At 41.9% G+C, this 8,597-nt stretch overlaps 2 pseudogenes; both read right to left on the bottom strand.

The window, feature by feature from the left end:
- Positions 1-2,041: 2,041 nt before the first annotated feature.
- On the bottom strand, positions 2,042-6,458 carry LOC138143215 (farnesyl pyrophosphate synthase pseudogene; annotated as a pseudogene).
- Positions 5,827-7,462, bottom strand: LOC138143098 (peflin-like; annotated as a pseudogene).
- Positions 7,463-8,597: the final 1,135 nt, after the last annotated feature.

Raw genomic sequence — 8,597 nt, 5'->3', positions numbered from 1 at the left:
CGGGGAGGGCAGGGCAGTTTGGGATTAAGTGACTTGCTCAAGGTCACACAGCTAGTAAGTGTGAAGTGTCTGAAGCAGAGCTGGTGCTCTATTCACTGAGCCACCTTGAATACATTTCTTTTGTTCCTTATTTGACTATAAACTCCTTGAAGGCAGGGGACATGTTTCATGCATGTTTGTTCCCACCTTTCTCCAGCATGTAGTACTTGCTTTACAAATAGTAGCCCAGTCAGTGTTGGTTGGCTGAATGCATGCATACCACCTGAGCAGACCATGAAAGTCAGGAAGTTCTATGCACTGGAGAGATCTTCAGTTTGGGATGAACAGAGAGGGAAAGAACCTAGATTTCAAATTTAGGCTGCAGGGGATGTGTCATGAATAGCACTCAAATCCTAAGCAGCATAACAATCAAATACTTTGTTAAGTGATGAAGATTTAAGATATTTACTTATTTGTAAATTATAAATTGCATTTTATATCAAATATATAATTACATCTTATATAGATTAGTTTTACATGATTTTATTAAATTTGTTTTAATAAATTTATGCTTTAAAACTAACTAGTAATTTATAAATTTATTATTAATACTTTTACTAATTAAATTATTAAATTACATTAAGTTGATTAAAATTTGTGTGAAGATTGTGATAGTGTGGTGCTAAACCAGGTCTGAATAATGTATTGGGTTGACCTGTGCTATTTTTATGCTATTATTAGTGCCTTTATTTTTTCCTGGTTATAGATTACCAGGGTTTTTATGGTGCTAAAAGGTTCTAAGTCTCTTCTTTTCCTTCTTTTTTTAAAATAATAGTTTGTTTTTCCCCAATTACATTTAAGATGGCCTCATCTTTTCTTCACAAATTTAACATTTTCAGGTGCCATTGCCTTAGACAGACCAATTAAAGGTTTAGTTTCAAAATGCTAGAAGGTGCCCCATAAGCCTGCAAAACACTTTTGTGATAAAACCCAAAGTCTGACTGCACATTCCTCTTTTATGCTGTATGCTCAGTCTACATCTGTTTGTAAAGTGGAGAACATGTGATTAGCTCTCATAACTCCCTGGATTTCAAAGTGTCAATAAAGGAGACATTTCCAGAGCTATATAGAAAACACTGTAGGCACTGAAGAACAATCACTCCCATATGTTAATATCTACCTGTCCTATTCCAAATGTATCTTATATAAAATGCCTACAAAGAATCATTTATGAAAAATGTTATTGAGAACAGACACTAAAATCTCTTTATCTGTTTACTTCTTAAACTGAGACATAGCAACCCTCACTTCAAAATGTAAAAATCCAAGAGAATAATAACTTCCCCAAAGTTAGTTTTCCTAGCTTGGGTGACTGCAAGGACTCTGCTAGTGCAGCAATGAGTTCTGGCTGTCCCCTGGGGGCAATGATCAGCAATGAGCTCCTGAACATCAGAGGGGAATGTGCATGGCCATACCTAAGACTTGGGAGGAATTGGCCTCTTTGCTCTCCTGGTGAGTACAGCGAGCTATCGCTTCATCTATCTCCCATTCAGAAACCTGAATTGGAGCAGAAAACAGAAATTAGGCATGTTTTTGCCCATCAACACAACTACAACATAACTACTCTGATGGCTTTGACTTTCTGGTTTTGGGACTCAGTCTTTTGGTATTTTAATAAATGTTCCAGCTTTATTGCCCATATAGAAAGCCTGATGTATTTTGTGATTGATAACCACATCAGCATGTTTACAGTTTCCGTAGGCATTGTGAATATTGCATTGCTGATATAGGGAAGTAAAGAGATAAAGACAGATTAACAGATGACTTCATAAAATCCCTCCTTTAAGATTACTAAACCCAGGGTCCACAATTACTCTACTGCTGACCTGCCCCTGAATGACTTGGTGTCTGACTCCAGCTCTTCAGACCTCCCTTCAGTGGCCCTCTCCTCATTTGGTCTTTCTTTTTTTATGAGCCATAATTTCTTGAGAGAACATCCTCTCCCAACTCCACACATGGTGCCCTTCCCTCCCAGCCCCCCTCCTCATGTCCAGCTCCTCGGTCACTTCTGACGTTTGCGAATCTTCTTTGTGATAATGCTTCTCAATGAGTCCCATCATACTGTACTTTCTTCTTCCAACTTGGTGAAATGAGCAGGCAATTCAAGTTTTTCATACAGTTCCTTCACTTGGGCAACCTTCTGGGGATCTTTCTGTCCATAATTCTCCAGCATCTTTCTTTGCTCAGATGATGCCAGCTGAAGGCACTTCACCACCAGCCAGCTGCATTTGTTGTCCTGGATGTCGATACCAATCTTGCAAGTCACACTGGGATCACCACAAAGATCAAGTGATCATCCTGAATTGGAAACAATACCGCATCTCCAGAAGGATGTTCTTAGCATTGGTGTGTTCTTTCTCCCCATCTATGCCTGCCTTGAACATAGCAACAGCAAATGTGAGGTAGGAGTAGAAAGCCAACGTGTATTTGACAGTGGTCTTCTCTGTCTGCTCAGTGAATCTGGTAAGATCAACCTTGCCTTGAGGGGCTGTGATAAGATCCAGAGTTTGGCCAATCTCGCTCTGTAGGAAGAGTTCAGGTAACAGGGTTGCCCATGGCAGTAATGCTTCAGGGGGTGAAAGATACAGGCTTCTAACAACATGGCATCATAACATTTGACACTGATTTCCCACTTGGAACATGGAATAGACTCTCTGAATGCTCTTGTCTATTATTTGTGGGTCATCACTTGTCCAGGAACTTTTTATTGTCATGTTAGGACTGAAAACCTGTGTTGATTTATATGTATGTGTGGAAGGGGTGGGAGAGGGAAAGAGGGCAGGAGGGAGGAAGGAATAAAGAGAGAGAACAAGAGAGGGAGAGGGGAGGAAGAGAGAGAGGGAGAGGGGGGAGAAAAAGAGAGGGGGTGGGAGAGAGAGGGAGCAGGGAAAAAGAAAGACCAAAGGGGGGGGGGGGGGGGGGGGGGGGGGGGGGGGGAGGCAGAGAGGCGGGGAGAGAAAAAAGTTCCATCAATGATGTGTGCAATGAGGCAGACCAATAGGAAAACTGCTACTTAGTAAGAGAAACCAGGAGGCAAAAGAAGAGTAGATTGATCAAAGAGGAGTCAGATGAGAAAGGTAAAATTCTTCAACATGATGACTGCCAGGAGAAAAAAATAGCTAGTGTTTACATAATGCTGTAAAGATTTGCAGATTATATCTCATTTAATCTTTACTGCCTTGGAAGGTAGGTGTTCCTATCCCCATCTTACCGATGAAACTTATCCAGGGTGAAATAAGGTCAGAAGCTGGATTTGAACCCAGCTCTTCCTGACTCCAGATCCCATTCTGGATAATAGCTAAAAGGGTCAAAGTGCAAAAGATAATCAATAGAAAATGAAGCAAGCTGAGAAGAAATTAAGGAAGATGGCTAGAGAAGGGCTGTGGATCTCCTATTTCATACAACGTTTTTGTCCAGCAAACCTCTTGAAAAGACAATCCACCCAAGAATTTCTATAGAAACAAGCCCAAAAGACCTCTGAGAATCCAAAAGCAATGCCAAAAAGCTCATGTACTTTCTTTCAAGGACAATCCTTGTGACCTTTGCTGAAACCCTACTTAGTCTGGCACGGAGATGCACTTTAATCAATGTTTTAGACATCTGGTTTCTCAACCCACAGAAGATCAGAGAATCAAATTGGGTACATCCTAGGATTTATAATTAGAAAAGGCCTCTAGAGGTCCTCCAATTCGACTCCCCAGGGAACTGAGTCCCACAGAGGTTGAGTGATTTTATTGCTGACACACAGGTGAAGTAGGTGCCAGAACCATGATTGGAATACAGATTCTCTGTCTCTAAATCCATTGTTCTCTGGAACCAGAAAGAGAAGGGGGTTGGGAGAGTGTGGCAAAACTGCTCAAGAAAGACAATTCACAAAGATGTGAAAGCTAATAATAAGAGAATGGAGATGACTAAGACATGGATGGGTTGCTATTTGTATGGTGGAAGGGGTGCACACACTGATAAGATCACAGATCCCTACTCAGTTGATAACCTTGTCAAAAAATGTTGGACAATTTCCCTGTTACACATTATTTTAGATTTCCTTTATTATTATGATTAGCTGCCCCATGTTATCCCACTGTAACACTTCACCAGGATTGCTTTGCAAATGACCTTAAAAAACAATATTCTCTGTATACTTTATCTGAAAGGCCCAGTATTTTTTATTGCATTCATAGTTTAGAAGAAGTAGGACCCACAATCCAAGGGATTTGAAAGCTAATGAAACCGACCTTCATTCTTTTTTTTTTCCTGTTGGCAGAGATACTCTCAAAAAAAAATACTCTCAAAAAAAAAAATCTCAAAAGAGAAAACTTACCATTTCCTGGATATACACTCTAAGTTCTCAACAAAAAAGTGAAGTTCTCCTTGAGAGAAGAAAACCTCTTCTCTTCAAACTAAAGAGATTTCTCTTTCCGATAGGAACATTTTGTGAACTTAGCCTTAGAGCGGTAGAGAAATGCCCAGACAGAAAGACTGAGATGTTCTTTAGTTGATTGGTTCAAGTATATCACTTCACTCTGGGAACCTCAATGAAATTAGATTCCAAATGATGAAAACAAATCTCACCAAAAAAGTACTCTACTTATAGCTCTAATTTCATTGAACATTTAATTTATGCCTCCTGTCACATGATCATTGCTTGTCATCAGTTACCACTGATTTGATCCTGAAACAACTGTTATTCAAGAATGGTCCTGGACCCATGGAAAGGGGAAATTTTTGAGGAAACTCCTTCTACCAAGTGCAGGTCCACACCTTCTCTATGTTCAGTGTGTTGTGGACAGTTGCCCAAAACATTAGGTGACTTGCTCAGGGTCACAGAGCCAGTATGGGTCACAGAGCCAGTATAGGTCACAGGAAGAATGTCACCTTAGGTCATACCAGATTTAAGGCAGGTCCTCTACTTACTATACGAAACTTCCTGCTGCCTCTCATTATTGAGTACAATAATAATCTCACAATCATAATACTTCTCTCTGGAAAAAGAACAGTTTGAAATGGAAAGTTTTAAAGTTTCTGTAACCTTCAGGAAAAGATTTTTATTTACTGCTAAGCATAATTTCATCTGTTTGGCCTAAATGAAAAAAGTTCTGGCAAACTGCTAAATTAGCAACACTGCTAAAACATTGAATGTTTTAAAAAAGGAAAAGATTCGATGACCATCGATCTTCCCTTTCCTCCTCTCTAGGAAATACAGTGTTGACAAGGCCAAGGTCAAGGTCCTACCTCCTCACAGGTAAGTTAGGTTTACTCTGGTTTTTTGCCTCAAAATAAACTAGTGCTGATCAGGTCTTCCTGCCCCACTTCGTGTTTTGATATGATTCTCTGGTCAGCTTCAGAAATACTCTCTGCCTCCTTCCTCTTTTAGAAGTGGCAGTTAGGTTTGGAGTTATTGTATTGTTTCCCCACACTTTGTGTGAAACATTCACAGAATATTTAGCAAAATTCTCTTGGTCCTAATGGGGACCTGACAAGTTCATTCCATTTGAAGGGACCAAGATTGATCAATCACTGTTCCTAAGGAAGCCCAAGCATGCCTTTTGGTTGGGAAATGCATAATACACCCTCTTTTAAGCAAAGAGACAAAATTCCACACTTCACCTTGGGACTTGGGTGACGACTAATGATGAGGCTGACAGGTACTGGTCCACACTCACTCAGGATGGCATAGGCTTCACTTAATGCTGCATGGCAGAGGCTGACAGAATGGGCTTCTAAGATTTGGTCACCCCGGCTAAGGAGGCAAACAGAAGGGCATTTCAGTTAGGACTTACCTTCTTTTTTTCTTTTTTGGTGCTTGAGGTAGTACCCCTTTATTGAAGCTTATGGATGTGCTGTACTTTTGGCCCCTAGAGACTGAAAACAATGTGGAGATGCATTGGCAATAGCAGGCAACATGGGTGGAGCTGGAGAGTACCTGCCCCTGGATACCTAAGCAGCAATGAGGGCTGGGCAGCAGGGGGTTCAATGGGAAATGCCCTGGCCTGGTCTCTGTTTCATTTTCAGAAAAGCCAAGTCTGTCTAATATAAAATGACACAAAAGAAGTGAGGACAGCATATACGGTGGTAAGAGATGAGCTAGCACTGACATAGGCCATCAGGAAAGTTCACAAGACTTTCCTGGATAAAAAGGCCTGAGCTGACCAAGTCACTTGAAGTCTTAAGCCAAAAGGGCTGAGCCTCTTTTCTGCCAGGCCTGGAGGTAAGCTAGGCTGCCCACTGGTGAGGATACACACCTGCCTGAGGGGAGCTCTACTTTCTTTTGGGGGCAGTGGTGAGAGAAAGGAGAGGACAGGGAAGAAACCCCCTTCACTGTTTACAGTTTAGGGGGTCAGGGGAAGTTTCTTCAAGGACCCTGGATCTCCGAGGCTAGGCGTCCCTTCTGGCTCTGCCCCTAAGGAGAACTCATGCATTGTGTTGAGGTCACAACATTCGTGAGGCTGTCATGATGAGGAACTCCTCAAAGCTGAGCCGGACACTGCCCTGCATGCTTGTGTCTTTCTCCTGGAAGGCCTTGGTCAGCACCTGCAACTGGGTGCACACCTGGATGAAGTGGTCCAGCTGCATGGCAGGAGTGGCAGAACGCGGGTAATAATCGGGAGAGCAGGAGCTGGGTGAACTGAGGGCTCAGATTATAGCCTGATTTCCACCTGAGGCAGAGGTGGAAAGAAGGACAAACATCTGGGCTTGCTGCAGTTCATTGAAGCTGATGGAGCTTGAGTGGTCCCAGGCATATTGCAGGAAGAGGTTCTTCCACTGCTGGATGAAGGTCCACAGGCAGAGAAGCCAAAGACATCGATCTGGCCTGTTTTGGTCTTGTCAAACATGTTTATCATCATGAGGCAGGTTTTGTCATTGAATGTGGACCAATTGGAGTTGACCAAGGCCTGTTTAAGTTCTTTCACAGAGATGTAGCCACTGTGATCTGTATCCACTGTCTGGAACCAGAAGTATGCTTCGGGGTCTACACCAGGAGGAATGTTGCCTACTGCTGGGATTTGTTCATAAGGTCCTGGCTGAGGGGTATTATAGGATTTTGTAGCAGGCTGGCCATAGGGACCTTCTGGGGCAGAGCCTCCATAGGGTCCTCCAAGAGCTGATGAAGGGAGCCCCCCAGGGCTGGGATGTTCATAGGCTCCACCACCAGATGGTGGTCTGTAGGGCCCTCCAGTAGCTGGGCCTCTATAACTTCCACCAGGGGGTAGCACCCGCTCCATATTGGGGATGTCCTGGGTAACAACTGCTTGGTGGGGCTCCTGGAGCCTGTCCAGAAGTTCCTGGGTAGCCCTGCCCGTACGGGTAGCTAGACATGGTGTCTGTCAGGACTTATCTTCTTGCTGGAGATTTCTTGGGGAAGGGAAAATATTATCTTTTACTATCTCTCCTCAATGACTCCCCTCCCTTGTGCAATAAAACATTCCACTACAACAAATATAATTCAGTGAAGTGAAACCACAAATTGGAACTGTTTGAAAATGAATGTCTTCTTTAACACTTGATGTCCACCCACTTACTGGTGAGGGACAAAAGGTGTGCTTCAGAAATATGTCCAAAGACAAACTTCTCACCAACATTTCAGGTTGAAACATGGCCTCCCTGGTTGCTGATACTCCAGCAGATCATTCATGAAATCGACTTAAAACAAATTAGACTGGATGTTGGTATAGGGCACTGGTTTCCTTATTCCTGCCATCTTAAAATGATTACTGCAACGTAATTTACAGAAGAAAGCTCACAAAAGCTTGCTAAAGAATTTGGAAAACCATTTTAAACTCGAGCTAATGAGAAATTTGGGACACGCAGCCCACTTTCCCTTGAAATTAGGTATAGTGAAGTCAGCTTTATAAAACAAAGACACTTTTGTCTAAGAATTTTAATATGTTCACTTGGTGGACTCCAGACCTATGGAAGCATTCATAAAAGTATCATCATCTTGTGATGTCATTAGAGAAAATATATGCTTTTGATCATCAAGAAAAAAAATCTAATGTGCTTTTGCACAATTTATTGATTCTTTTTTAATGTGCATATTCACAATGAAAATCAACTAATAATATGCTATGATAGAATAATAAATACCAAAAGGCCAATGCAGGTAATACAATTGGGACAATCCTCAACCCAGAGCTAAGAGGAATGCTATGTGGCTAGGGAAATATGAGGAGCTTTAAGCAGTGTTCCTTCTTGCAGTGTTTACTAGCTTGTTATGAATAGGTGGGTTTAGCTCTGCCCCAGGTACCACTTAAACAAGTCCCTAAAGGCAACGTCAAACAAATGGGATGAGGCAAGTTCAACATAAGATGATGTTGTCTGGATATTTCATCTTTGACATCTCTCTGCTCAACATTTCCCTTAGTCTGAATACAGGAGGAGTTACATATGTGGACACACACACACACACAGAATGCTATATACACAAGATACAAATTAAATCCATTTCATTAGATCCATACCTCATCAATATGTATATGCATTTCTAGCTTAGCATTGTCCTGTTGTGTGGTAGTCATCTTTCTAAGGATTTCTGGAACTGGCTTATTGATCCCATGCTA

Source organism: Petaurus breviceps, unplaced genomic scaffold (assembly GCF_028583685.1).
Source record: "Petaurus breviceps papuanus isolate PSGF00001 unplaced genomic scaffold, PetGlider_PUasm1.0 90630, whole genome shotgun sequence".
In the NCBI taxonomy this organism is placed as follows: Eukaryota; Metazoa; Chordata; class Mammalia; order Diprotodontia; family Petauridae; genus Petaurus; species Petaurus breviceps.
Note: the sequence above shows the minus strand (reverse complement) of the source record. Positions and strands in the feature narration are given on the sequence as shown.